Consider the following 13394-nt stretch of genomic DNA (forward strand, 5'->3'; position numbering starts at 1 on the left):
GCTCTGTCTGGAAAACCTGTCCCAAGTGCCAGAAGCCAAGACTGGTCCTTTCAGCTGGAGCATTATTTGGCTCGAGTCTATCCAGAGTTTATTGTGCACCTACTGTGTGCAGAGTGCTGTGCTAGGGGCCAAGGAGCATTCGGCAGTGATCAAGGGCAGCTCCCTGCTCTCCGGGACCTCATATCCAGTGGAGGAGCAGGAAAATCCATAGATGACTCCGAAATTCAGCCAAGGGAGGCCTTAGGAGATAGCGCTGTAGGGCTGCGGGCAAGGTTAAGGGTGACGGGAGGGCTGGCAGGTGTCAGAAAGGACACGCTGTGTTTTAGAGGATGAAAGGGACTTCATCGGGCAAACAGAGGGGCAGGACGCACTGTGGGGAAGGGGTGGCTGCCACACAGACCTCGGAGAGAAGGGAGTGCTGCGGCCGAGGGGTCTGAGTGCTGCAGAGACGGAGGAGAAAGGAGGAGACAGAGAGAACTGCAGGGTTTCTCACCAAGGAACCAGAAGGGCACTGGTCCTGCAGCGAGAGAATGAGCACAGGGCGAAGTGTAGAGAAGGGAACTGATGAGTTTCTCTTTGAATTCTGTTCAGCCACTCAGCAAATATACCGAGTACCTTCTGTAGGCCAAGTATTGCGCCTGCCGTCGGGGAGCTTAGAGATCCGTTGAGAGGCAGACATTTTTCAAACAATCCCAAATCCACAGTAAACAGGCCCCATGACAAGATCAGAGAAGGGCACCCGACTCCTGGGGCTGAGTGCCAGCCGCGGGTTCAGGGGAGGCTTCCATGGAGGAGCAGGGCATGGCTGAGATCTGAGGAGAAGCAGGGGAGAGGGCAGAGAATGTTCCAGGCACAAGAAGGGCGTATGCCCAGGAGCTGCCAGCGAGGAAGGAGGGAGGGGCGGAAACCCTATGGGGGCTGAGAAGAGGTACTGGGCCAGACCAGCAGGAGTTTGGTCTTTTTCTGGTGTGTTGGCGCCCCGTGCTGCATGCTGCTGGGATGGGCTTCAGGGGTAAGTAGGGACACCCTTCCCAGCGGGTAATTTGGCAGGAGGTGTGCATACCCCTTGACTTAGCTATTCTGTTTCTAGGTGTTCACCCTGCAAAGATGTAAGTAGCAAATGTGCAAAGAGATCTATGTACAAATATATATATATATATATATATTGTTTGTTTATTTGTTTTACTTGTAATAGAAACCTTGAAACAGAAACCTCAACGCTCAGGAATAGAGAACCAGTTAAATAAGTGGGTGTAGCTGTGTGTAGCTGAATCCTGGGTAACCATTACAAAGAATGGGGCGGCTTTGTATGCACCAGCACAGAATAACCTCCAAGATACTTAACGTAGAAGAGGAAAAGCAGAAAAGAGGGAGCAAAGTACACAGTGGGCGCCTGTGGAAGGTCCACATTGAGGACTAAGCCCTCCCTTGCCCCCTCACCCCCGTCTGCCCACTCCACTCTGGCTCCTGCCAGCTGACATGTTGTTGGTACATTTGGGTAACAGAGGAAGGGTTGCCCCGAGAGAAGGGAGTTCTGCTGGGCAGGGATCTGACTGCTGCAGAGACAGAGGAGAGAGAAACTAACCAGAATCAGTTGCTGACAAGATCTCTGTTGATGTAGCCACCCCTTCCCAACAAGAATCTCCACTCCCCCCAACAGCCCACCACCACCACCAGTGTCTGGCGGACTGGGACGGAGTGTAGCGCACAGCTGAGGGGGGTAGCTTGGCAAGAATGTGTGTGTGACCAGAAAATACAGGTTGTGACAACAGGATGTGGGGGAACTGGTCTCTGGAATTCCCTGTTGACTCCATAGGAAAAGGGCCAAGCAGTCAGAGCATCTTGTTGGCATGAAGAATATGCACAATCCTCTGGAATGGGCCACAGTTTCTGTCCCCAAGCCCCGTGGCTGGTAACAGCGTGGGGGCCCAAGAACAGACAGCACTGGCGCCGCCTGGAGGGAGCAGCTTGCTCTGCTGGGTAGCTCTGGGGGTTTGCTACACTTTCAGGGCAGTTGGGGATGGGGTGATTCTCTAGTCAACAGTGGTCGCCAGGGTATCCTCAGAAGCTCCTGCCAAACATCCATGGGAGCTCTGAGGAGCGCAGGGTGGCAGGGCAGCTCCATAGACCTTCTGTTTGGGCCCTTGAGGCCATGCAAGGCCAGAGGGCATGGCCAGTTTTCAGGCCACTAGGCATTACACCTGCCACCTCATTCTGTCAAACAGACACTGTATATAAAGTTAAAAGGCAAACTACAAACAAGAAAAAATCATTTGAAACAAATATAGCAATGGGTAAAAATAAAAATCCTTAAAATACAGCGCTCTTCTAGATTATTAAGAAAACACTAGCATCCCAAAAGAAAAATAGGCAAGGGATGTAACAAATTTCAGGAGAAATAGGAATACTTGAAAAGAATATATTTTAAAAAATCAACCTCACTAATAATAAAAAATGCAAATTAAAGCAAGCTGCCATTTTTGCCCCTCAATTTGGCACATATTTTAAAACATATAATGCTCAATATTGGCAAAGGAAAGACCTTCGACAACAGCCGATGATAGTGAAAATCGGTGCAATATTTACAGTGCCAACAATATTTATGTGTCAATTCTTATGGAAATAGGTGTCAAAGAGCCTTAAAATATTATTTTCTGTAGTCCTGCCAACTTCATTTGCAGGGATTTTTCCTAAGACAATAATCAGAAATACATATAAAGATTTATAATTGTGAAAAATCAGAAATGCTTGTCAACTGGGAATTGTTTAAATTCAGTACAGTATGTCTGTATATTTTCTGGGCATCATATATGATGGTTGAAGAATCTTAAAAGTTATAAAATCTTCTCAGTCGAATGGGAAGTAAAATGAGCAGGAAGTATATGTACAATACGATCTCAGTTATATTAAAATGTATGTGTGTATATGTGGGTGTGTGTGGTGGGTGGGTGTTTATATACACGTGTAAAAGTAAAAAATGATACTAAGGAAATACATCAAAATGTTAATAGAGAAAGTTGGATTGTGGGTTTCAATTCTTTCTTTTATATTTTTCAATATGTTTCCATTTTTTTCTAATAAGTATACTTTATTTTTATGATCAGAAAAAAATTACCCAATAAAAGTTACATCTATTTGCAAGGTTGTGTTAACCATACCAGCTCATTAAGTACCCACGTCATCTCTCCATTGGGGAATTGCCGTATTCTGCAGTTGTATCGCTGCTAAACTTTGTGCATGTCCCCCACCTACGATTTTTCCCCTGAGGTCTCTCCCTTCATGCTTCGCTCAATGCCCTTATGTAGGATCTCTGCAGGCCCATGTCTGGGGTCTAAAATGTATACACTAACGTACAGATGAAACTTCTGTAAGCCTCTGTGACTGATCTCATTGCTCGAGAGCCACTGTTTCCTCTGATGCAAGTGGAGAGAGGAAGTCTTAAACTCAGGTCTTAAAGAGAGTGCAGTCTCTTCCAGTTAAAATGATCTGTTGGGACTTGGTGCATAAATACTCTTGTGAAGTTTGCATTCTTTATGAGGACTCCTTCTTCCCTACTAGTAATGTCCTGGATTCTTTCCTACCCAAGATGGCTTCTGGGTGCAGGGTAAACAGCCGTCCCTCTGGCACTGGGATCTGGTTTCTAGGCTGCCCTTCACCACCTGTCCTGCTAAGGTCTCCGTAGCCGGTGTGAGTCAAGGCCTATTCTCTCGGCCAAGATGAGGCATAGGGACTGTGTGCTGAGGGTGGGGGCTCCCCCGCCCGACAGCCAGGCCCCCGCTTCAGCTTTCACGGAGGTGTCCAGGCTCACCCACAGCCGGCTGCTGGTCTCGGGGTGCACCTGCGTCCCTGCCCATTCCTCTGTAACTGGTCCTTCCCTGGTGGCCGCTGCTTTTGAACCATCCAAATTGAATTGTTTCCTTCTGGGACCCTGGGTGATACAGGAGAGACACAATCTCTGCTGTGGGTGGAGGCGCCCAGGTGGTGGGCACTGGTTAGGGGTGTGAATGGCGGAAACCCAGCCCAGAGCTGCAGACAGCTCCGCTTCGGCTCTGCAGCCACATGCAGGTGCCTGTCCCCTGAGACTGCTGGGCTGACCTCCCACTCTGGGTCACTGGGCTGCCACCCCATCTGCCCCTCCTTCCCCTTCCTATGAAGCACATTCAGGCCATCTCATAAATATGAGACTCAGCCACCAAATATTCAGAGGCCGTGTTGGGGTCAGGAGACAAGCTGACAGAGGAACGGGTGGCCAAACAAGCATGTCAGGGAGGAGTCGGTGCCCACCTAGCCCTGCCCCCAGCAGCTCCAGCAGCTCCTGTGCCTCCCTGTGGAAGATCAGCTCCTCTCTTCAGGACAGTGTGCTCGGGAGCTTTGTATCCGTCCCAGTCGGTGGTAAGCTTCCTGAGGCAGGACTGCAATTCAGTCCCCTCTGCACGCTCACCTCTTACACTCTGCCTGGCACCTGGGCTGAATCAGCCCTCTTGCCCTAGTTAATTCTCTACCCAGTTCCACCCTCCCTCTGCAGCCCGCCAGGGAGACACCTTCCCAGGAAGGCCATCCTGGGGAAGAAGCCATGGTTGGATTAGCACATTTGAGAAAATGGACCTCAGAATCAGAACCCAGGTTTCCCTCCTCAGGCTGCAACGATGAGCTAGCTTTTGCAAGACAAAAAGTCATGGAGATAAATAAGATCCCTAAAATCTGCTGTGCATGCAGAGAAAGGGGGAATCAGCCATACTGACCATCCATGGAACCAGGCAGGGTTGGGATGGGTAGGAGGGATGGAATCCATGCGAAATTAACAATAACACTTTTTATGAATATATTATATCTGAGAGAAGAGAGAATGTTCCAGAGAGTTTTATAGCTATCTCAATTACTCAAAAAGGCATCCTGGAAAAGCTACAGTGACAGTGGGTGGGTGAATATTTAGGGAAGGGGGTTGATCTGTAAAGGGTGTTTTAATCCTCAGAGCTGTTCACAAGGGAAATGGGCAGTTTCCGGGGGTACCCTGCCCTGCAGACAGGTTTAAACAAAGACTGTGCCACCTTCTGCAGGAGGAACAAAGGGAGATCCCCTCTGGGAGCTGGAGGCTGCAGAAGGAGCAGAAGGTTCCCTCTGGACTGCTGAGTTCACTCACAGGGACATCTCAGGAGGGAGGAAAGAAGACTGGGTGGGAGCCCCCAGCCCCCGGCAAACGTGAGAACTCAGCGAGCAGTCATCGCAGCAATACTGAGACCTCTTAGAGAACAATGGCCCGCGTGCCCAGCAGAAGAGGTCAGCCTTGTTCTCCCCTGACACAGAGGGGACACTCAGACTGGAGGGAGATGATGAGATGATAGCTGCATCCTGAGGCTCTCCAGGCCCTGGGCGAAGTGCAGCACGCACACAGCTGCCAACCCACACAACCACCCACCAGGAGGCGGGGTTGGCCCTGCTGACAGAGGACGAAACTAGGGCTCAAGGAGGTTAAGTGACAGCCCCCCGCACACCCCCACGATGGCACTGCTAGAAAGAGCCCGAACCAGGGTTCAAATCCATGTCTGCCTGGCTCCTGCACAGTGCTGTGTCCCCTGGGGCAGGAGGTCCGCACCCACCAGACAGCTTGAACCGTGGCAGAAGCCCCTGCCCTGACCTCATCTCTCCCCATCACCCTAGACCCCTCTGTCACTTGTCCAACCAGCCCCTCCTCTAGCACCTTCCTCCTCCCAGTGCAGACCACTCTGACCTAATGGAGAAATCCAGTCCAACAGAGACAGGCTCCATGTGCCCAGGACTAAAAGACGCCAGGTGGCAGGGTAAATGCACGTTGGCCGAGGGCCTCCACTTAAGTGCCTTTCCATTTCTGCCTCGTCTTCGCATTCCAGGCTGTGCTGGGTATCCTGTGGCTCTGTGCATGGCAAGGGGGCTCTGTGCTTGTGCAGAGAGAAGCTCTCTGAGCCGGCAATGGGCATAGGTGCCCGGATGTGGGAGGCCTGAGCTGAGCCTCAGGAGAGGAGCCATGGTGTGGAAGTAGGGGCACAGGTGGGCAGAGGGTCGTGTGGATCTAAACCTGGGAGGATGGAACAGAAGGAAGAGGGTGCTGTTCAGCTGCTGCGGGCTCCATCTAGAAGAGCCCCTCTGATCAGCCCCCTCCCCCGCCACGAGCCCACAGCCAATGGACACCCTGTGCCACAGGCCAGGCAGTGGCAGTCCCCAGAGCACCTGCCTCACGTCGCCATGGCAGGAAGCCCTGGATCCCAGACAAGTCTGGTTGCCAGGGAGGCATGGGCAGGCAGACTGGCATAGGAGAGATCTCCCATTTCCGGCTCTGGCTCCTCCATCCCCGGCTCCTGGGACAATCGAGCTGTTTGGCTTCCTACCTGATCTTCCACGGGAGCCTCAGGGAGAAGCTGCCGCTGGAAGGAGGGCAGGGCGGAGAGCAGATTCAATGAGAGGAAAGACGCCTGTCTGTGAAGGGGCTTGGCCCACCCCATGTGAGCATGAATAAATAAACAACCGCGGTAATGAGCCCGCCGGCCGCCTTGCCACGCAGTTCCACCAGCGAGAGAGAATTCCTTCAAAAGAACAGAACCTGGTGTGGGCTCATTATTCATGAGCAGGGCCCTCCAAGGTGGGGCCTCTGTTGTTCCTTGCGATTTAACAGAGGCCTTGGTGGAGGAGGGCAGGGCCCCAGGAGGCAGGGAGGTTTCTGTGCAGCAGCCAAACCCAGGAAGAAGCCCTGGTGCCGGGAATCAGCTCAGAAGCGCGGCCACTGCAGTGTCCCCTCTCACAGTGACAGAGCTCTGGTGCTGCAGCCATGCACAGCGCCTCTCCACCCTGGGTATGAAATAGATTTATGTACCAGATGTTCGACTCACTGTCACGCACTCAGCACATGCCATGGGTGCTGGAGCCCCTGAAGATGAAGGAGAAGCTCGGCTTACCTGCAAGGAGCGTGTGCTCTGGTAATGCCAGGGCACGGAAGGCAGCCTGCTGAGGAGAAGGCCGTGGACTTTGGGCTGACAGGCATGGATTTGAACACCAGCCCTGCCAGTGCCCAGCAGTGGGGCCCTGGCCAAGTCACCTGCTCATCTGAGCTTCCTCATGAGTAAATGGGGATAATCATGACTTCCCTTGAAGTGTCATTTTAAGGATCATGACTAAGGTATTTGGCACGATTCCTGGCACATGGCAGATGCTTGGTGTTGAATCTGCTGTTGGTAATAATAGTGTTGGACATTCTTACAAATATCTGGGTCTTCAAGGTCATTCAGGAAATTGCCTACATTTTTCTGTTTCTCTCTAAAGGTTTGCCCTCTCTACGGAGTAACCTTCCTTACCCCAAATGATTCTACCATTACTCTTTGCTGGAAAAGAGGAGTTGGTCTCCCCTTTGAATTGAAAAATCTTCCTTCAGAATGAATTCTGCGGTGTCACCCTCATGCTTTAGGACATAATAAAATTAAGTAGCAAACACGAGTGTTTAGTGTGGCAGGCACTGTGCTGGGCGCCTTCTATCATTATCTCACTTAATCTTCAAAGCAAGTTTTGACATAGATAGCTGTCTATCACCATTTTACAGGTGAAGGAACTGTGGCCTCAGGGGGTTACCTTGCCCACTGTCACATGGCACGTGACAGAGTGAAGATTCAAATATGCCTGATCCCAGGGCGCTTAGCTACCGTGCTCAGTTAGGGCTACTGATTCTACGGTGGACACAGAGGCAGGAGACACAGTTGTCCTTTGGATAGATCCCTGCCTTGAGAAAAGAAACAATCTTGGACTTTGGGGGCATGTAACCTCATCACAGCAGCACAGGATGTAGTCAGACTGAAAGGTAACCCTCCCAGCTCCACTGCAGGGGCTGAACATGGGGCCTTGCTATCCCAGCACCTAAACTCAGGATAGGCAGCACTCAGTGGGGTAGGCTTGGACCCCAGTGTGCCCAGATCTACCCATCCCAGGCCACAGTGCGTCAGAACAGGCCCTGGGGAAAAAACATAAAGGAGGCTGGACTCCCAATGCAGGTGCTTTGCTCTGCATTTTCCCTCCTGCCAGTGAAACCCGCTCCCCCGCACTCCAGGGTATGATATCCTCATGTCTCCCTCTCTTCCTCAATAATCAGTACTTATTCTCGGAAAAGGCTGGAGAGCTTTATGCTCACTAAGGAGTAAATAACATTTTATCGTGTAGCCTGTCTCAGGGTTATTTGCATTTAAACCAGGATCAAAGGTTGAAGTGAAAGGAATAAAACATGAATAGTGGGGTTTCAGATCGTAGTGGACACGGAAGAGGGTCTTGGATGATAAAAGGCTTCTGGATCTTTCCTAATGGTACCGCCTGCTTGAACTGAATGTGGGTTAGACCTGATGTCGGCGTCACAGTTGGGCCCACTTACCCGCAGAAGGTTAAGGAGTCTGTCTCCCTGCTGAAGAGCGTCTGCCCATTCTGCCCCTGGCCCTGGGGAGAGGGCTTCTGAACCCAGATTTCATGGCCGCTGGGAAGGGGTTGTGAGCCGGGGCTGGGGAATCAATGTGAGATCCTGTGTCTTTGCCTCTTTCTATTTCTCTGTTTCTGAGACCAGAAATGCTGGACCAGCACAACCAGGCTCCACAGTGTTGGGATTTACTGTGGTTTATTTAGAGCTGGAGGTGGGGGAGGGGCAGAGGGGAGAAGCAGTGGGGGCGGGGGGGGGGGGCGGGGGACAGCTGGAGTGCCTTTGAAGGAGCAGCTGCAGCGGGGCCTGCTCTGTGGGTGCACAGCGAAATGGTGGCTTTTGGTACTTATCAAGAGATAATCTCGTTCAATAAATTCCAGCTGAGGAGGTGGGCACTACCCTCAGATGATTTCTGCCGTCCCTGCTGCCTCCGGAGACCCTCCCACTGCCCAAGCGTAACTGGGTCCATGGGCTCTTATCGCCTTGTCCCCACTCCACCTCCTCCTCTAGCTCCGGCCTCCTGGCCTCTGCAGAGGCTAGGAGGACAAAAGGCAAGGTTCCAGGCCCTTCATCCGTCACCTTCTCCCTGCCTGGCAGTGCCCAGGAAAGGAAGCTGCCATCTCCACAGCCGCATGGCACAGTTACCAGCAATGCCAGGAGAAAATGACAGGTTGAGTGTTCTGCGCCTGTTGAGGAGTTGCATGCAAATGACTCAGCTCTGAATGGGTTTAATTGTCACTGCCTGATGTGGTGGCTCAGACCCCCCTTCTCCCTCCTCCTGCGGGGAAGGAAGGGAGCAGAGAGCCGAGGAGCTCCTGTGGCTCGGGGAGGGGCGGGCTCAGGGCGGCCAGTGGGACCCAGAGCCAGAGGGAGAGGGAAGCGGGCATTTCCTCTCGCGGGCTGGGCCTCCTAGCACACAGCTGCGAGGGGACAGTGGGCATCCACTCCCCACCACGATCCACAGTGAGAGGCGGCTCTGCGCCTGTGAACCCCTTTACGCATCGCAGCTCAGCGGAGAGAGGCTGTCACGTGCCTGCAAGATGTTCCCGCTTGGCCGGCCAGGCTGGGGAAGAGAAGGGAGGGGCTGCAAAGAACAAGGCAATAAACGCCCTCCCTCTGCTGCAGGGAGCCCTGGCCCAGCCCGCCCTCCAGGAGCTCTGGCACGGCCCTGGCTGGGCCAGGCCCACAGACCAGCCCCCGGAAAATATGAGGGTGGTCAATGGTAGAAACGGCCAGAACTTACCGAATGCTCCCTTCATTTAAGGACTTTCCTGAATCATTGCTTGTTCTCAGAGTAAGCGCATCCACTTCACACTGTATCCTTATGACGTAGGCTCTGTCGGCATACCCGCCATGTTTGCAGATAACGAAAATGAGGCATAAAGAAGCAAAGTAACTCGCCCAGATGGCACACCTTGGCAGAGCCAACTTTCCGATGCAGAAGCGGGCCCTGCCCTTTGCACTCTGCCATTCCCCTCCATGTGTTTATGTGCCACTTACCCGGTGCTCTCCTGGGGTCAGGGCAGCAGCGATCAGTCCTAGACCCTAAGCTGGGCCTGAGTGCCTGTCAGACACCAAACACTGTCGGTCTATGTGCATCTGCGTGTGTTGCGTGCCCATTTTCTGTCCCTGCTGGAAACCCTCTGATCCAAACCAGAACCAGGGTCCTGCAGCCCTGCCTGGGTTGAATCCTGGATCGGAGCCCGTTTTGATGAGAAAAGCAGGGGGTGGTGGCAGTTGTTTGTGTTGTGGGGAGAAGGCTTGGGAAGAGCACAGTGAGCTGCTCACATGGTGTGCAGAGGAGAGGGGAGGACAGGACAGGAGAGGTCAGGACAGGACAGTGCTGCTGGGCAGAGAAAGGGCTCTGAACCCCTCACAGGGCCTTTACCATAGTATCACCTTTTTCACCCATTTAACACCCAGCAGTTCCTTTTAGAGAAAGGCATCCATACTCCAAAGAAAAATATCCAACACCTGAAGTTCTCTAAGGGCTCACTCTATAGTTCTATGAGTCTAGGTAATAAGCCACTGAAGACTTTCGATTGGGGGAAACCATTCGGAAAGCCCCCTCCCACCACTAGCACCCCAGGGAGAGGGAAGAGTAGGGACCAGAGCTAACCTGGGGCATCCAGGGGCCTGGGTATGAAGGGGAGGCCCCATTTCCAGCAGCAACCAAATTAAAGGGCTGGATCCCATGTCACCTCCTCGGTCATGCTAAGAAATGGGGCAAAAAGTGGAGGAATTCACCTGTGAGGTCCTAACAAAAGGTTTCTGGCTTTGCAGCCACACCTAGAAGTTTGCCCCAAGCTGGAAGAAAATGTTTCGTTCATTGGCCAGAAATTCTCTAATTATTGAAAGCAAACTAGTGCTGAGATCTGCATGATATCTGAGTGACAACTCTAGTTCCATCAGTGTCATTAAATGTCAGAGGGACTGTTTTTAAATGTTCAGGTCTTTCATGCACTTATCCTTCTGAAAATGTGGGCACCAATGTCAAAAAAAGGCAACACCAGAAACCCTGCTCCAAAATGGGATAGTCAGAAGGCTTCCTCAGAGCTCTCAGAGCTCTTGATCAGTTTAAGCCAAAGAAATTCAGCCCGATTTTGAGATAATGACAAACATGCTTTGGGTTCTGTGGAACTGAGTATCCAGGGTGCTGTAGTGAAGGTTGGCTCTGCTCCCACTTGTCACACAAAGTGCCTCCCTGCCCCCCTTCCTCCGTGGGGGGAACTGCTTCCCCTACTCCCACCCCAACCCTGGAATTACATAGACAAGGGCTAACAGATGTTTGTAGTTCGTGTTTGGGGAATAAGAGATTAGATCACTTTTGTTGGGCCTGGGTGTGTAGATAGAGACCAAACAGCCAGAATTGCTCCATTGAGTCAAGCAGCCCCAAGGGGGGGAGCAAGCAGACTGGAGCCCAACCCGATTCAGCCTGGTTTCTAGAGCTGCACTTTGGGTGGCTGCCATCTCCCAGACCACCCTAGACACCCATATATGGCAGGATATATCTGGGGTTGGGATATTAGGACACCAAGTTCTAATCCTTCGTTGGCCCCTCAATTTTGAGCAAGTCCCTGAACTGATTCCTACTTTTCAGCTAAATGGGGTAATAAGTTCTACCCATAGGCTGTGGGAAAAAAGTTCTATAAAAACTTATATTTTTATGTTTACCTTGTAAAAATACATTATAGCAGAAGGTAATCCTCTTGGAAAAGCTCAGCAAATGACCAAGATAGTAGATCTGTTACTATCCCAGATTGCGTAAGCATATGTGGGAGAGAGGAGAGTTGGAGGCAATGTTTGAAAGCGTCGTATCCTGCTTTCTGGTATAAGCAGTGACATTCCACCCTGTTGGGAGAAAATGCTAAAAAGTTAAATGACCAATAAGCGTTTTACTTCTTCACTATGTATTTTTTTGTATCCTCCCTACAGGGCCTGGCCTCTGTTTATGGATAGGGCTACACACAATGTCCTGTGTGCTCAATATGCCAAGGCACAATGTGTCTTCAGTTGACATCTTTTTCTTTTTTTCAATAATGACAATATTACCAAAGATGCAAAAAAGAAATTGAGTTTGTGAATGATTGGCAGTTTTCAGTTTAGAGAAGAAACATTTAACCTGCGAGAAGAGGAGGCCAGAAGGCAGCACCCAAAAGCAAAATCAAAGTGATCCACAGCCGCTCCTCCCAGGCTGACAGGCCTCGGCTGGTCCTAGCTGCCCACGGTGCACACCTTCCTCCAGGTCTATCCTTGCAGTAGCGACCAAAATATAGGGCTGGATCCAATGTCACCTCTCAGTCATGCTAGTAAATGGGGCAAAATGCGGAGAAAGTAGGTCTTTTGGCAAGTAAGGGGACTGAGGCCCTGTGGCGCTGTCCCAGGTACTGAAACACTACGGATCCCGTCTTAGTGATTAAGGTGGCTCTGAAGCATTCCCCTCTAGTCAGCTGTTGTGTGGAAGCTAATTTCCATATAATAACATTTTGTTATTTGTAATAAATCATACCCACAGTAAGGTGACTGGGTTATGTCATTATTTGCAAACCTACAGAATGTAATTATAATATGTCTGAAAACCTCCATGCAGAACAGTTCAGTTCCAGCCACAGCACCATCCGATAATAATAAAAATTTATATTGTGCTTTATGTGACCACTCATCACTCTAACCGTTCTATGCCAAGGGAAAAGAAATTCCACAGCAGTGACAAATTCATGGATGTGGAAACCTTGTAAATGCCAAACTAGTTGATCCCAAAGCTAGCTACGGGGTCTCCTCCTCTTTTTTCCTATGAACCTTTTGTAGTAAAGGACTGAACATCCAGGTTCCCCCCTGCATTCAGAACAATGAGCTCTTTGTGGAGTTTCCTTTTCATGCATTACATGCGTGTGCATCAGCCTTGGCTGATGTTGATTCATAGGGATTAGCTTTTCGTACTGAATATCTATGCTGCTCCCCTTCTCCTCTCTCTCCCTGTGTCCCTGTCTCCCACTTCCCATGTCTCATTATTTTCCTAGAACGCATGGTTCCACTGCTTTCTGCAAGCAGAGTAAAGCAGGTTCCATGGGCAGTAACTGAGACACACACTGGTATTCATCTTGCATGTGTTTCCAAATTTTCTGTCTTGCTGAATTTCACCCAAGTGTAGACATATTATTACAATTAGACGTGGGCTCTCCAGTGCTACTATCTCTTCTCCCCAACCTGTTACTACTCTTTGCCCTTGGCTTGCCTTGCTAGGATTTTTTTTTCTGAGAGCAATGGCAAGTTCCGATTGACCAGAAAATACTCTGATCCTCCAGGGAGGTTGTATTTCTTGGCAGGAACCCATTAAGATCAAGCTTATTGTTTCAAAAGATCTGGACTTAAGAACAGAATTCTTTACCCTGCAGTACCTTGAGATCTTTTATAACCTGGGGAAACATGCCCCCACTTTAGCCGCAGTAGTCTTACTTTGATTGCATATATGGTG

General features: G+C 50.8%; 1 protein-coding gene and 1 long non-coding RNA gene across 4 annotated transcripts in view; one reads left to right on the forward strand and one right to left on the reverse strand.

Annotated features, from left to right (window-relative positions):
* The window catches only part of DSCAML1 (DS cell adhesion molecule like 1), a 321095-nt gene that overhangs the window by 158696 nt on the left and 149005 nt on the right, over window positions 1–13394 (forward strand). The window lies entirely within an intron of this gene.
* On the reverse strand, window positions 8675–10046 carry LOC118967358 (uncharacterized). The gene is made up of 3 exons (XR_005054284.2): window positions 9920–10046; window positions 9663–9755; window positions 8675–9482 (listed from the first exon to the last, which is right to left on the reverse strand). It is a non-coding gene; the product is annotated as an uncharacterized lncRNA (long non-coding RNA).

The sequence above is a fragment of the Manis javanica genome, chromosome 6 (genome assembly GCF_040802235.1).
Source record: "Manis javanica isolate MJ-LG chromosome 6, MJ_LKY, whole genome shotgun sequence".
NCBI classification, from domain to species: Eukaryota; Metazoa; Chordata; class Mammalia; order Pholidota; family Manidae; genus Manis; species Manis javanica.